The following is a 15,692-nucleotide window of genomic DNA, read 5'->3' as shown; positions in this document are numbered from 1 at the left end:
CACAACCACCACCAAGTCCCCCTTCCAAAATGATGATGATGTATTCTAAGATTAGATGGAAATATGATATTCAGATTTTATAACCAAAGTAGAAAACTCCAGTGTAATTAAAAGTGATAAAGTAACAAAACAAGGTACTCTATAGTTTTTAAAATGGCATGGTTCCTTGGCATTTATGGTCCATTTTTTTAAATGCGTGCAAATTAGCTGTAGGGCATGCAAATTAGCTGTAGAGCAAGGGTGGTGATTGGTTGAGTTACCTCTGATATCACAGTAGTCTAGGAGGCTTGGCATGCCATAGATACATGCCTTACAAATGTAATTTTGTAAAGTCAAAATGGCTGAGAACTTAAAAACAGGATGGTAACAGACTGTGAAACCCAGTGATGATTCAACCTGGTCATATTCGGAAGAAAAAGAGCCCTCAACCATGCTTGTAGCTCTTTCCGTCACTTCACACTGACTTTACTGCCATACTAGGTCATACTAGGCTCCAGTATCAGGGGGTAGCCATGTTAGTCTGTATCCACAAAAACAACAAGGAGTGGGGAGGACGAGGGGCTCTGTCCTTCTCTCCCTGCGCTGCTCCCTCAACACGTTTGGCCGCTCTCCCTGGCAGCCGAGTGGGGAATGTGACAGAGCCACTTCTGCCTGAGAGAGCCTGGCTGGGAGGTGAGTGTGTGTGTGTATGTGAGAGTGAACCTCCCAGGCAGGTTCTCTCAGGCAGAAGTGGCTGCCAGGGAGAGTGGCCAGATGTGCAGAGGGGGAAGCGTAGGGAGAGAAGGACAAAGAGCCCTCCCTCGTTCCCCCCTCCCCTGCGGGTAACATGGGGTGGGGACAGTGCTGCGGCCCAGGGCTGGGTGCAGGGCGGGAGGGGTCACTGGGCAGGGGAGATACATGGGGTGGTCACTGTCCTCCCCTTTAGCTTGTGCCCCCTCCAGTATGGGGAGGTACCAGTCGTCTATGCTATCCCCCAGATCTCTTTTTACAGTACTACTGCCTAGGGAGTTATTTTCCTCATTTTATAGTTGTGCATTTGGTTTTTCCTTCCTAAGTGCAGTACCTGTCTTTATTGATTTTCATCTTATTGATTTCAGACTAATTATTCAATTTAATCAAAATCATTTTGAGTTGTAATCCTGTCCTCAAAAGTGCTTGCAAACACCCTCCCAGTTCAGTGTTATCCTCAAGTTTTATAAATGCACTGTCCACTCCATTGTCCAAATCATTAATAAAAATATTGAATAGTACTGGACCCAGGACAGACCCCTGTGGAACGCCACAGATTCTTCCCCCCCAGTTTGACAGCAAACCATTTATGAAAAACCAAACTCAAAGAGTAGTTTAACCAGTTTTGCACCCACTTTATAGTAATTTCATCTAGCCCCTATTTCCATAGTTTGCTTATGAGAATGTCAAGGGAGACTATGTCAAAAGTCTTACTAAACTCAAGATATATAATGTCTACAGCTTCCCTCCTATCCACTAGGCTGGTTACCCTGTCACAGAAGGAAATTTGGTTGGTTTGGAATGATTTGTTCTTGACAAATCCATTTTTGCATTACTTATCCCCCTATAATCCTGTACATTTGAACAAATTGATTGTTTAATGATTTATTCCAGTTTTCTTCCAGGTACTGAAATTAGACTGACTGGTCTATATTTCCCCAGGTCCTTCTTTTTCCCACATTTTGAGGCTAGGTACTTTATTTGCCCTTTTCTAGTTCTCTGGGTCCTTTCCTGTCCTCCATGAGTTCTCAAAGACAATCACTAATGGTTCAGAGACTGCTTCAGCTAATTCCGTAAGTATTCTAGGGTGAATTTCACCAGGCTCTGCCAGCTTGAATACATCTCTTATCAAAATATACCTTAACCAATTCTTTCCCGAGATCCTCCACCCTTGTTAATAGTGTGTTAAGCATCTGCTGACAATTAACCTTTTTAATGAAGATTGAAGGGAAAAAAAGACATTCAACACTTCACCCTTCTCTGTCATCTGTTACTTGCTCTCCTTTCCATTAAGTAATAGACCTACACTTCCCTTATCTTTCTCTTACTTCTAATGTATTTATAGAACCTCTTTTTAATGCCTTTTATGTCCCTTGCTAAGTGTAACTCATTTTGTGCCTCAATCTTTCTGTTTTCATCCCTATATGCTTGCATTATTCTTTTGTACTTCTCTTTAGCAATTTGTCCAAGTCTCCATTTTTTGTAGGATTCATTTTTCAATTTCAGGTCATTAAAGAGCTCCTGATGAGCTATGTTGGTCTCTTACTATTCTTCCTCATTCCTTTGGATTGTGATAATTTGCTCTTGGGCGTTTAATATTTGTGCTTCCGCTGTTGTGCCTAATAATATTTATGTATTTACACCATGTACAGTAAAAGCTGTTTTATCCAGCATGTTGGAGGAATGGGGGGTGCCGGTAATTGAAAAATGCCAGTTAACTAAGAGGGAGGGAGTTTGGGTGTGTGTGTGTGGAACTGCAGGGTGAGGCGCAGGAGGGGGTATAGGGTGTGGGCTCTCGGAGGGTGCTTGGGGTGCCAGATCCGGGGAGGCACTCACCTTGGGCGGCTCCCCGCAAGTGGCAACCTGTCCTGGCTGCTCCTAGGTGGAGGCACAGCAGGCGGCTCTGCGCACTGCCCCTGCCCCACCATGAGCGCTGGCTCCGCTGGCCGGTAACTGCAGCCAATGGGAGCTGCAGGGGTGGCACTTGCGGGCGGAGGCAGCATGAAGAACTGCCCGCCGCGCCTCTGCCTCGGAGCAGCCGGGACAGGTCGCTGTTTACAGGGAGCTGCCCAAGGTGAGCGACCCCCGGATCCTGCACCCCCTCCCGTGCCCCAACCTGCTGCACCGAGGCCCCTCTCACACCCAAACTCCCTCCCAGACCCCGTGCACCGCACCTCCTCCCGCGCCCCAACCCCCTGCTGGCCACATGCCAACTAAACTGGGCTTTCGATGAAGATCAGAAATGCCGGTTTATAGAGCTTTACGGTTGGTGAAGTGCAGGATAAAACAGCTTTTACTGTACATAAATCCTGTTTCATTGAATAGGGTGGTAACAAATGACAACATAGGCCACTCCCTTTTACACAAACCTTAGGTAAGGCAACTATGCCCTGTGCCCAGAAGCAGCTGTCTTGTGTACTTCTCTTTCCTCTAGGCCTCACACAAGTCTCACTGCTTCACAAGCAGTTTTCTCTTTCTGCCCCCATCCCTGAGTTTTAGATCGACTGATTTTATACAGACCACAGAACAGCCATCTGATGAGGAAAAAAGGAAATTTTGGTCTTTTACTATCATTGGTTGAATTTGAGACAGCAACCTGGATATGAAAGTTCTGTAACACATTAGCAATCCCCTGATCCATCCAGTACTTCTTTTAAAAAATACTAGTTACATCTTAGTTTTAAAATCATACCTATAGATTGACAACCATCATGAATACTGGTAAAGTGAGTTCTGTACCTGGTATAGCATGGTAAACATTTGTGTGTGTGTAATACTAGCAATCCAGATGTTTGGCAATGATACACTATTTATATGAAGGTACTGAGGAAATGACTTGCGTCTTTCAGTCTTTTATTCAGAAACTGGTGTTTGAACAAATCCACATATTACAGAAATCATAGTTATCAATGGAAATAACTTTGTTGCTTAACAGATTATTCGAGCATTGCAGTGAGTTACTCTGATTCTTGCTCTTTTCTCCCCCTACCTCTAGGCTTCCTTTTTCTTCAGGCTATTAAAAGACGAGGGACCCAATTCAGAGGGGAATCTAAGGTAATGTAACTTACACTTTCTACCAGCATGTAACTTACATCAATTTAGACTCTTACTCCCTTAGACTCATCTCTGATTTTGCCCAAATATTCTGACATTCTCCCAAAGTAATCTAATGTTCAACACCACCACTAACAGGCTTTCGTCTGTTCAAACAGAGAAAGAAGAAAAGCAGGGTGCTGAGAATCAGTGGCAACACTCACACCAGATTCAGTTCAGTAACAGCATCTGCAGAAGATTAAAGAGATGGTAAATATTTTGTCCTTTCTATCAAGAGTTTAACATGTTTTGCAAGATATTATATAAATATTATGTTGTGCCAAGTTATGCTATAAGAGTACAACAAATATACATTGATTTTATGTTATGAAAGTGAACCCAAATTTTGTATACTGTTTATATATAGTAAGTGTCCTAGTTTACTGGCAACTGAAATTCTAGGATGCTTTAAATACATTTCAAAACTCTTTGGTACAATCTTTATCTTTCTACATAAGTATGGTATTGAGAACTGTTTCAAAATGTAGGTACTAATATTTTCTCAATATTATGAGATCCTCATTTCATTAGTTAGCCAGACAATAAAAATATCAAATTAAATTATGCAAAAAATACTTTTTAAAATATAAGTTTAGGGTTTCATTTCTACTTCCAAGTTATATGCACAATCTTATTTCAACCTCAAATATATGTCCTCTATCTCCCTTAGATCCTTGTACATATTTGGGAGTTCTATAATTGATTTCAATGGGAGCTTAGCTCTTGTCTGCAGCCAACCAGCCAACCTCCCCTCCCTCTGTGAATGGTCATGTAATCAACTGCAAATAAAGTATAGCTTTGCTGGACAATGCAGGGGAAGCTGGGCTGTGGCTCTGTCCTCTCCCCACCCAACCTTCTTTGGACAGTCTAACAAAACTATCTGCACTAGACTGCCCCAGTCCTCATGAGCCACCTGTACAGGGGATGAAAAGATCAGGGGGAAGGCTCCTTACAGCCTCCTCTCTCACACATCGATCCGCACAGGGCTTGGCACAAACTAGATCTTCATATGTAGATGCTTTTTTAAGTAAGAGAAGAAATGTTGCTATCAACAGTAACCTCAAAACCTCATCAAGGAGAAATCAATTCCTCATTATAGGTTCTGTGGAATCACTGGTAGTAAGTTAATAAGCTGCCAAACTGTAAAGATAAACTTCATTCCTTATGGGGTTCTCTATATCTCTTTTCTAGTAAGTTCGTGCTGCCGCAACAGAGGAAGCACAAAGTTGACCAATAAAACTTATTCTTAGAATTATGAAGGCTTCGCTGATCTTTTTTTTTTTTTCAGACTAGGGAAACTACAATTAACTGTGATTCATGTTGGCTTGTTTCCCCATAAGAATTAGAGGAGGACTTTTGCCGAATGGAAAAAGATAACATCAGTAGGGAAAGAAATATTTTTAAAGCATCCAAGAAGGTATTACAAATAATATAATAACCACCTCCCCAAAAGTACAAACTATGGCCCTGATCCTGCAATTTGTTACATCAGTGGGTTCTCTGCTAAAGAAGCGGTCTGCCCATACACAATGAATTTCAGGATTGGGACTTATAAAGATACTTGGCAGTATTCTTTATGGAGATATTCCAATTTCTGAGGTAAAATAATATATTAAAATACTTTGGCCATTTTTTGTTTATTTTAACCTTTGTTTGAAGAAACCACTCTTATTAGGTTAAGAGACAGACAATTCATGCTAGATTTATGTACAATTATGTAAGGGAAAAAGAGAACTGCACCTTTGTTCTTTTTACCTTCCTTGTATTAGATATAGGTTTGAATACCTTACACCTCCTGACTCAGCAGTTGTCCCTAGAGATCGAGTGGAGTACTTCTGTTAACATTATTTTAAACCTTAGGTCTAATTTTCCACTATCTTGTATGTGAAATGGGTCTAAAATGTCATTAAATAAGAATTCTCCATTCACACTAATGGTAATGTTTTATGCCCACTTTGCACAGGTGCAAGTAACTACACAAACTGCAAGGCATAAAAGAATCAGACCCCTTATATTTTCACCCTTTACAACTCTTGCATGAAATTTCCAGTTGCTGGGATGCTTGAAATACACAATGAAAGTAACATATAAAAGGAGACATGAAGGTTCAGCACCTGTTAGGAACATGTGAGGATGTTGTTGGCATTTATTTACTTCTAGGCACTTTTAGCAATGCTCTATACCCACACTTGTAACTAGGATCTGGGGACTAGAAACCATATCTGCAGAGTCTGGGGCAACTGACATTCTCACTCGGGGGCTATGCAGAGGCACAACCAGGAACACTGTGGAGAGTATGTGCCGCAAGAAGTACTGCCCAAGAGACCCAGAGTGACAGTACCCTGCAGCCCTCTGATTGGCCAAGTGCCCCTGCTTAGCCCAGGAAGTTGTCTGGCCAACCACACAGATTTTGGCCTACTGTAACACCAGATTTCACCTTGTCTCCTCATCTCTGATTCCAACCTGACTTTGACCCTGATTCTTGCCTTTTGATTCTAACCTGATATGGTTCTGGTCCCCGACCTGACTCTTGTTTAGGGTTACCATATTTCAGGTTCCCAGAAAGAGGACACTACCGGGTGGGGAAGGACTGGGAACTGGAGTGGGTATTTGGGGGGTGCTGGAGGGGTGTGGGTGTACTGAGGGAGTACCTGGGGGTTGCTGAAGGGGGTACCTGTGGCCTCATTCTTCAGGTAGGGGGCAGTGTCGCTCCCTGTCATGGTGGCAGAGTGGCTGGAGCAAGCCCAGGACACAGCAAGAGCTGTCAGTCAGTGCCTCCCTGCGGGATCCCCTCCCAGGGCTGGGAGCTGGATGGGCAGGATCCAGCATCTGTGTCTGCAAGGGAATGGACCAATCAGCTGCGGATACAGGGGAGGGACCAATTGGGAAGTGGACCAATCAGGGCTCTTTCTGAGCTACAGCATCTGCTCTGCAAAAATCCAGGACATTTCCTATTATTTGAAAAATCCCCCAGGACAGAGGATGAAGGTGCAAAAAAAAAAAAAAAAAAAGGGAGGGACCGAGGAATGTGCTGGCCGCTGCTTCCCGCAGCCCCCATTGGCCTGGAGTGGCGAACTGTGGCCAGTGGGAGCCGCAATCGGCCGAAGCTGCGGATGTGGCAGGTAAACAAACTGGCCCGGCCCGCCAGGGTGCTTACCCTGGCAGGCCATGTGCCAAAGGCTGTCAATCCCTGTCATAGAAAACCAGGACATAGACTAACCATACTCTTGTTAACAGGATCTGGCCTTGCTATTCCTCCAACTCCTGGCTGGTGACTCCTGTCTTTGGTGGGCAGACAACAGCCCAGCTGTCACTGCTAGGCCTGACTGCCAGCAACCTGGTTCCTTATAACACTGCTGCAAACTAAAACTGAAAACAGCTTACTCAAGTTATTTAGATTTTTTAAAAAATCTTCAAAATGGCTGTAACATGGACCTAAATATGGTTCTGTGAGTTTGTTCAAGAGCTCTTGTAAAAAAATAAAAAACATTCTCTAACTAAATTATTACAAAAATAAATCTGTTTATTTAGAAGTACGACAAGAAATAAGTTACTCCCATAGGCTCATTAGTCAGTGGTCAGAACTTTGAGAAGTGTACACTAGATAATAGATCTCTAAGTCCAAAACTGTCCTAAATTCTGATTGCTATAATACTAAGAGCCAGATTCCCTAGTGTACCAAAGCAGCACTCAACACATCTGGAAACAGGAGGGAAACGTGTGGCTTTCCAAAACTCTTCTCTGACCTCCTCATGAAAGTTGGAGCAGCCTCAGGAAGGCAGTCCATGGCTGGTAGTGTGATCTGGAGGAATGATCACAAAGTAGAGACTACGAAGATCTTGGCCGTGGGCAAGTTCCTTCATCTTTTGGTCTTTTTTCCCATCTGTAAAATGAGGATAATGGTACATACCCACCTATCTCAGAGTCGCAGTAGATGTTATGGGGATTAAGTAGTTAAGAAACATAAGAATGGCCATACTGGGTCACACCAATGGTCCATCTAGCTTAGTATCCTGTCTTCTGACAGTGGCCAATGCCAGGTGCTTCTGAGACAATGAACAGAACAGGTAATCATCAAGTGATCCATCCCGTGTCGCTCATTCCCAGATTCTGGCAAACAGAAGCTAGGGACACTTCAGAGCATGGCTTTACATCCCTGCCCATCCTGGCTAATAGCCATTGATGGACCTATCCTCCATGAACTTATCTAGTTCTTTTTTGAACCTTGTTATAATCTTGGCCTTCACAACACCCTCTGGCAAAGAGTTCCACAGGTTTACTGTGTGTTGTGTGAAGCAATACTTCCTTTTGTTTGTTTTAAACCTGCTGCCTATTAATTTCATTTGATCCCAGTCTTGTGTTATGAGGAATAAATACTTGTTTTACTTTCTCCACACCAGTCATGATTGTATAGACCTCTAACATATCAGCCCTTAGTCGTCTTTTTTCCAAGCTAAAAAGTCCCAGTCTTATTAATCTCTCCTCAGATGGAAGCTATTCCAAATCCCTAATCATTTTTGTTGCCTTTTCTGTACCTTTTCCAATTCCAATACAACTTTTTTGAGATGGGGCGACCACATCTGCACGCAGTATTCAGGATGTGGGTGTACCATCGATTTATATAGAGGCAATATGATATTTTCTGTCTTATTATCTATCCCTTTCCTAATGATTCCCACCATTGTTAGCTTTTTTGACTACCGCTGCATATTGAGTGGATGTTTTCAGAGAACTATCCACAATGACTCCAAGCTCTTTTTTGAGTGGTAACAGCTAATTTATACCCCATCATTTTATATGTATAGTTGGGATTAAGTTTTCCAATATGCATTACTTTGCACTTAGCAACATCGAATTTCATCTGCCATTTTGTTGCCCAGTCGCCCAGTTTTGTGAGATCCCTTTGTAACTCTTTGCAATCTGCTTTGGACTTAACTATCTGGAGTAGTTTTGTATCATCAGCCAATTTTGCCACCTCACTGTTTACCCCTTTTTCCAGATCATTTATGAATATGTCGAACAGTAGCGGTCCCAGTACAGACCGCTGGGGGAAACCAGTATTTATCTCTCACCATTCTGAAAACTGACCATTTATTCCTAGCCATTTTTTCCTATCTTTTAACCAGTTACTGATCCATGAGAGGACCTTTCCTCTTATCCCATGACAACTTACTTTGCTTAAGTGACTTTGGTGAGCAACCTTGTCAAAGGTTTGCTGAAAATCTAAATACACTATATCCACTGGATCACCCTTGTCAACATACTTGTTGATCCTCTCAAATAATTCTAGATTGGTGAAGCATGATTTCCCTTTACAAAAACCATGTTGACTCTTCCCCAACAAATTATGTTCATCTATGTGTCCAATAATTCTGTCCTTTACTATAGTTTCAACCATTTTGCCCGGTACTGAAGTTAGGCTTACCGGTCTGTAATTACTGGGATCTCCTCTGGAGCCCTTTTTTAAAATGGTATCACATTAGCTGTACGAGTCATCTGGTACAGAAGCTGATTTAAATGATAGATTACATACCAGTTAGTAGTTAATTCATATACACAACTTTGAATATACTGTGTTATATAAAAGATATTGTTCTTGCTTTTCGGAGACTACTGAAGTTGAAATATGCTCTCCTGTATTTAAAGAAACACAGTGGAAGATTAACATGCAGGTGATTAATAAATTTCATCCTGAACAAATTTTCCCTAAGGGTGTCTCTGTCCTTGTCCTCACAACCTTTAATCTTCAGGTTATTTTTACCTTTGCAAAAATCACCATATAGCTTCCTCAAAAAATTATCCAATGGTCCTTTTTATGGTGGACTGGATGGCATGCTGTCCCACAGGTGGAGTCATCATAGATGTGACAAAGTCAGAGTTTATATCCATAAGTATGCTGGGGAATTGTTGGGAAGATGGCACAAATAGTTCAGAGTAAGGGGACCTCAACCGCCCCTCCCCCTCCCCCTCTGACTGCTATGGAATAACCTCATATTTTCCTTTCTGTAACTCCCAAACCAATCACTTTCTTTTCCTTGCCCCAAAATCCTTTCATATTTTAAAAATATATTAAGTAAAATGAATATGTACCTTTGAAATTACACATTTCCTATAATTATATATGGCAACTATTTATATTCAGGTTTCCTCAAGTAGAAAACTTTATGGGCTGGGCCCTATATATATGTATAAATTGAACTGTCTTGATCATAATGTGTGCAGATGTTCCAGCGGGTGCTGATAGGTGGCTGCTTGCTTCTTGCTAGGTCCCACTAATTGGTGTTTGCTCCAAATGTTTTCAGTTTTTACATGTTACCAGTCAAAAGCATGTTAATAGATATTGGCTCAGAAATCAGTTTTAGAGCAATGACACCCAACTTCATATATTCTACCATAATTTCTTAGGTCTCAATCCTGTAAACTGCTATGGCCACAAAGAGCCCAGTGCAGTCAGTGCTGTACCTTTCCCTCTGAGGATGATTTTAGGGGTCTCAAAATATGCCTCACAGAAGTCCAGATCTACCTAGGAATTAACTAAAACTGAATCTCAGCAAGATTAAAATTATGTTGATTGGTTTGTGTAGAAAATATGAGAGCAGTATTTCACTTGGCCTCTCATAGTATCACTTCAGGTGACTCATGCAGGTCACAGTCTAGACACTGATCAGAACTGATATTACACAGGATTTGCAGGTAGTCACAGCTGCTTATGATCATCTTCAGAATATTAAACTATCTGTTTCTCTTATACACTAATACAATGACTGTGGTGTATGCCTTTGTAACACTTGTGTTGGACTACTACAGTATACTGTAGGCTATAAAAGTAGGTTGATTAGATGCTACAGCAGAATATGGCAACTTGATTATTCGGAGGAACAGGAAGGAGTGAGAGGAGAGTGCCAAGAAGCTTCTGTATTCACATCACTTGCCTATTTGGACCCAGAATGTGTTCAAATGTTGGCTTTAAATTTTAAAAATGGATTGGGACCCAGCTGTCTCACAGGGCTTCTGACTCCCAGCATATCATTTCAACAGCTAAACTGCACAGGGATGGGGCTGCTGGATGGGTTTTTTGGCCATGCAAGAGGGCATATTGTATTTTTGCTGCTGCAATCCCAAGACTATAGGATATCTTCATGTTCCACCTAAACAGGCAGAACTGCAGATGTAGCAGCACCTTTTAGTTCAGATTTAAAAATCTTATGTTTTAAAATATTTTATATGGTGCTGTGATATAAATATGATTGTATATTGCTTTTATTTAGTTGTTTTAAGTTGTGTAATGTACTGGTGCTTTTGCAGACAAGCAATAAATAAAATTAAGAATAAAAACTTGCTTCCTCACTTATTAAAGCTCTCTTTTCATCACCTGTTCAAAACAGAATAGGTTATCGGTCTCTTTTCTAACATGTCTGACCTCAAAGCAATTGGGCAACTGCTTGTTTCTACACCTTTGCATTACATTTCTTCACCTGATTTTCAGTTGTCCATTTGTGCTAGTCACTTACATATGAAATGAACATGCTTGTTCACATTCAAAAAAGGACTGATCAGTTAAATGGATAACAAGTATAGCCAGTTATAATAGTAAAGATGTTTTAATTTTTTTTTTTTTTTAGAATGTAGACTCCCAAGCTTCGCTGCACAAGCCAATCTACAGTAGGGGTCAGGAGGAAACTTCCCTGCGGGCAAGTTGTCCCATAACTGCAGGCTCTCAGGTACCTTCCTCTCAAGTATCAAATGGCCACTGTTGGAAACTAGATATTGGTCTAAATGGTCACTGGCCTGATCCCACATGGTAATTTCTATGATCTCTCCTTCACAACTTAGAATTAGCAACAGCAGTTCAGAAGGAAAAGAGACACATGCTTGGTATGCTACCAAATTCAAGCAGAGGGGAAGCAAACCATGACATTTATTATGCAACTGCCACACTGAGACCTAAGAGAGGCACATCCAGTCATTGGTGCATTTACTCATCTTCATGAGTTCAAATCAGGGCGGGCCTTATGACCCCCGGGGCCACTAAGCAGCAAGATAAAACAGGCCCAGGAGGGCCTTTGAGCCGATCGCGCCCAATGAATCCCGCTTTGACGAGATTTGGGAAACCACGCCGGGGCTGCTAGAGACACGCAGGGTCCCGACAGTTCACCCTGTTGCAAACCTCCCTAACGTTGTCACTGATCTCGCAGGGTTTGGGGCTTCCCTGGGCGCTTGGCCCCGGAGTCAGGTCACCCCACCAGAGTCCCGCCTGCTCCCAAGAGCTTCCGCCTCACCGCGGGGCAGAGAAAACCAGGAGCACGTGACCCAGCCCCAACGGCAAATAACGGGACGTGTTGGGGCCGGGGCAGGTCGCTGAGCGCTGCGAGGGGTGGGGGCAAGAGCCTCACACGCCCCGCCCGCTGCTCTGGCTCAGAACGAAAGCAGAGAGCAAGCTTGAGCGGACCCACGTCATCACTGGCGTGGGCAACCAATCAACGGGCTACCCCTCCCTACGGGCCCGATGGCCCCAGAGCCACGGGAACGCGGCTGCCCCTCCTTGAGTAGAGCTCCCGCCTGTCCTGGGGTGGGCCGGGGTTGTTCCTCGTCGGCTTCCGTCGCGCCCCTCTTTCCATCTGCAGCGGCAGCAGGGTTCTCCGTGAGAGCGGGCGGCGGGTCGCGCCCACCCAGATAGAGAGCCCCGCCCACGCCACCTAAACAACAGTCGAGTGCCCCCCCCCGCGCTCTGGCCACGCCCTTTGGGTCCCCCCTTCCCACCACGCAGAACGTACTGATATCATGTCATGGCCCCGCCCACCACGCTCTCCCCTCCCCCCCTGCTAGAGCGTGATCACTCGTGTCCCGCGGCGCCTTCTGCCCGGTGGGAGCCCCGCCTTCGCCCTGCGGCTGCCTCGCCCCTGCTGCCCGGGACGCTCGTGTGGCTGGTGTCAGCGCGCGGCGCAGGCCGCTCCGCCCTGCGGACGGGTACGGTGACTTCTATTCTCAGGCAGGGGCGGAGGGCTCGGGCGCGGCCTGCTCGGCTGCCGGTCCCGGCCGTTGCGTGTCTGTTCGGGGCCTTGCCCTCCCTGTGCCCGGGCCTCGTAGTCAGTGCCACGCTCGGCCTCTGCCAGCCGGGACCCCGCGCCCCCCTGGCTTAGCCCTGCCCCGCCCGGCCCACTGACACCACCACGACTCCGTCCTAAGGTTGCCTGCGATGGGCCCGGCCTGGCCCTCCGCTTTGCCAGCGATGAGTCCCGTATCTTCAGCCTGGCTGTGCCCCTTGCTCCGGAACAGGCCCTGCCACGCTGACCCCTGCCCGAGGTCCATCAGTGATGGGTCCACCCTCACACCATGCACTGGCTATCTCAGCTGCCAAACCCGCCTACTCCCAGTGCCAAACTCCTACCCGCCCCCCACACCCCTGCTCCTTCCAGCTGCCCAACCCACCTAGCTCTCTTCCCCGCCCCTTCCTTCCAGCTGCTGAACTAGGGTTGCCAACTTTGGTTGGATGAATTCCTGGAGATTTCATCACATGACATAATCTTTAATTAAAAATTAATCTTTAGTTCCTGGAGATTTGGCAACCCTGCCTGTCCCTCCCAGTGCCAAACTCTTACCCTGCCTCCTGGGTCCTTCCAGTTGCCAAATCCACCTCCCCCACCCCAAGTGTTGAACACCTTCTCCTCCCGCTCCTTCAAGCCACCAAAACCATCTGCCCTTCCCAGTACTAAACATCTACTCCCCGAGGCTCTTTCCAGCTGCCAAACCCAGCTGCCCCTCCCACTCCCCTACTGCTGAACATCTATCCCACCCTGGCTCTTTCCAGTCACCAAACATTTCCAGTCACTGCACATTCCAGTGCTGAACACCTGCCTACCCACCCAAGTTCTTGTCATCTGCCAAATCCATCATCCCAGTGCTGAACCCGAACCTACCCAAGTTCTATCCGCCTGCCATATTTACCCACACCAGTGACAGTGCTCATCACAATAACTCCATCTTTTTCTTAGGGAAAGCTAATCCTTGCATTACCAGTACAGTACATAGTCAAACCTAATGTGCTTTCTTCTCCTGATGTGATGCATCATTTTAGCAGGCATGTGTATGTTTCATGCTGTTAATGAAAGTAGATCACTGTTCCATAACAGACTCCATGGAGAACTAACATATGGCAAAATGCACATTGTGTTACTAGTGTTCCAGTGAATGCTAGAATTTCATAGATCTTCACACAACAGCTGTGGGCAGTAGCAAAATGGTTAACCTGATTGCTCAGAGTTTTGTTTTTGTTTTTTATATATATTACATTGATGCCCAGAGGCCCCAGTTGGACCCACACTGTTCAGGGGTACAAACAGGCAGTGAAAGACAGTCTCTGCTCCAAAGAGCTTGTAAGCTAAGATGGGACAAGGGGGTATGGAACACAACAGAGGGAGGGGAGGTTAGGCAGAAGATGAGTTTGACAGTAAAAGGGATACAAGATTGTACATATTCTTAGCAATGTGTAGAACTTGGAAGCTTCACATTTTTTAATGGCTGTAAAAAGACTGTAGGGCTTCCAGATTTTTATGTCATGGCCCCCCTTACCCGTAATGGAATCTATCCGTGTCCCTGCCCCCCGCTCAGGGGCTGTGGCCGGGAATTGGGCTGTGGTTGAGGCCGGACCTGAAGCTGGGGCTGCGTCCAGAGTCAGGCCTGTGAGTGGAGCTGTGTTGGGGCCGAGACAGGAACTGGGGGTGGGGCTGGGTGGCAGTCCCTCCCCGTCCCCTGTGGGGGCTAGCCCGGGCCCAGCCATGCCCCTCCAAGCTTTCCTCCGTGCCTCCCTAGGGGGCATGCCCCACAGTTTGGGGACCACTGCTGTATATTTTGAAGTATTTGCTTTTTGCTAATGTAATTAATATAAAAAAGGATTTATCCAGTGTAGGTGGTTAGTTGACTGTGTATAGGTTTTTAAAAATAGCTAAGTCACTTTTTATATAGTTGTGTACTTCACTTTATGTGAATTATTATTTCTTATTTAAAGGTCTGTTGGTCTACATGTTGCTGAATGGACAGTTCCCAAGAGCAGGGAGTCTGCCCCTGAGAGCTAACAATCCATGAACCGTGCAAATACAATGCTACTGAGCAACAGGTAAAAATATCCAAAACATTAATTCACAAACTAACTATTAAAGAAAAGCAATGCAATAACTGGAAGAAAAGGTGAGGACATAATTGTGCTAGGGTTACTAGTTAAAAGAAGTATTGAACCAGGTGTGTGTGTGTGTGTCTTCCCCCCCCGCGTCCGAGAGGGAGATTTTGGTTTGCAGTGACTGGGAGGATATTCAAAAATGAAGGGTGGTGGTGTATAGGTAGCCTTTTAGGTCTTGTTGAGGATAGCCTAAAAAGCTTTTATCCTAGTGTAGACAGGGCAAGTTGTATTTTAACACATTAGGTAGTTGAGGTAAACATTAGGAAACAGGCTTGGGTTCACCTTGACCAGATAACACATGTTAAAATACAACTTGTCCTATCTATACTTGAGTGTTAAAACATATTTATTTTTATTTTAATTTATTTATTTAATGTCAACTCTCGCCTTAACGGGAGGAGAGAGTCAACCAATACAGAGGTTTGAAAAGAGGGATGTGATAGAAGTTATACATTCTGAACAGTTTGACACTACAAATAGTAACCCACACACTTCTGAATAGTTCTTGTGATGTTACATTTAGGATTTTAAATAGTTAAGATTGTCATAATATTGAATGTTAAAATAGTTTTTAGGATGTGTGAAACAGCTGCCTTTTTATGCCAGAACACAGTATATGAAATTACACAAATGATGTCTGACTTTGAAGTATTTAGTATGAATCTGTTATACACAGTTTTTTATTTCAATATGTTAC

The 15,692-nt window shown here is 44.3% G+C and overlaps 1 protein-coding gene across 1 annotated transcript in view; it reads left to right on the top strand.

Annotated features, from left to right (window-relative positions):
- Positions 1 to 12,693: 12,693 nt before the first annotated feature.
- Positions 12,694 to 15,692, top strand: part of FBXL4 (F-box and leucine rich repeat protein 4) — an 80,061-nt gene continuing 77,062 nt past the window's right edge. Inside the window, exons 1-2 of the mRNA XM_065400652.1 lie at positions 12,694 to 12,789; positions 14,828 to 14,935. The gene's annotated coding sequence lies outside the window, so the exon portion shown is untranslated. The remainder of the gene's footprint in view (positions 12,790 to 14,827; positions 14,936 to 15,692) is intronic.

Source organism: Emys orbicularis, chromosome 3, assembly GCF_028017835.1.
Source record: "Emys orbicularis isolate rEmyOrb1 chromosome 3, rEmyOrb1.hap1, whole genome shotgun sequence".
Lineage (NCBI taxonomy): Eukaryota > Metazoa > Chordata > Testudines > Emydidae > Emys > Emys orbicularis.
The sequence above is the reverse complement of the archived record's forward strand: the minus strand, read 5'-3'. Positions and strand labels throughout refer to the sequence as shown.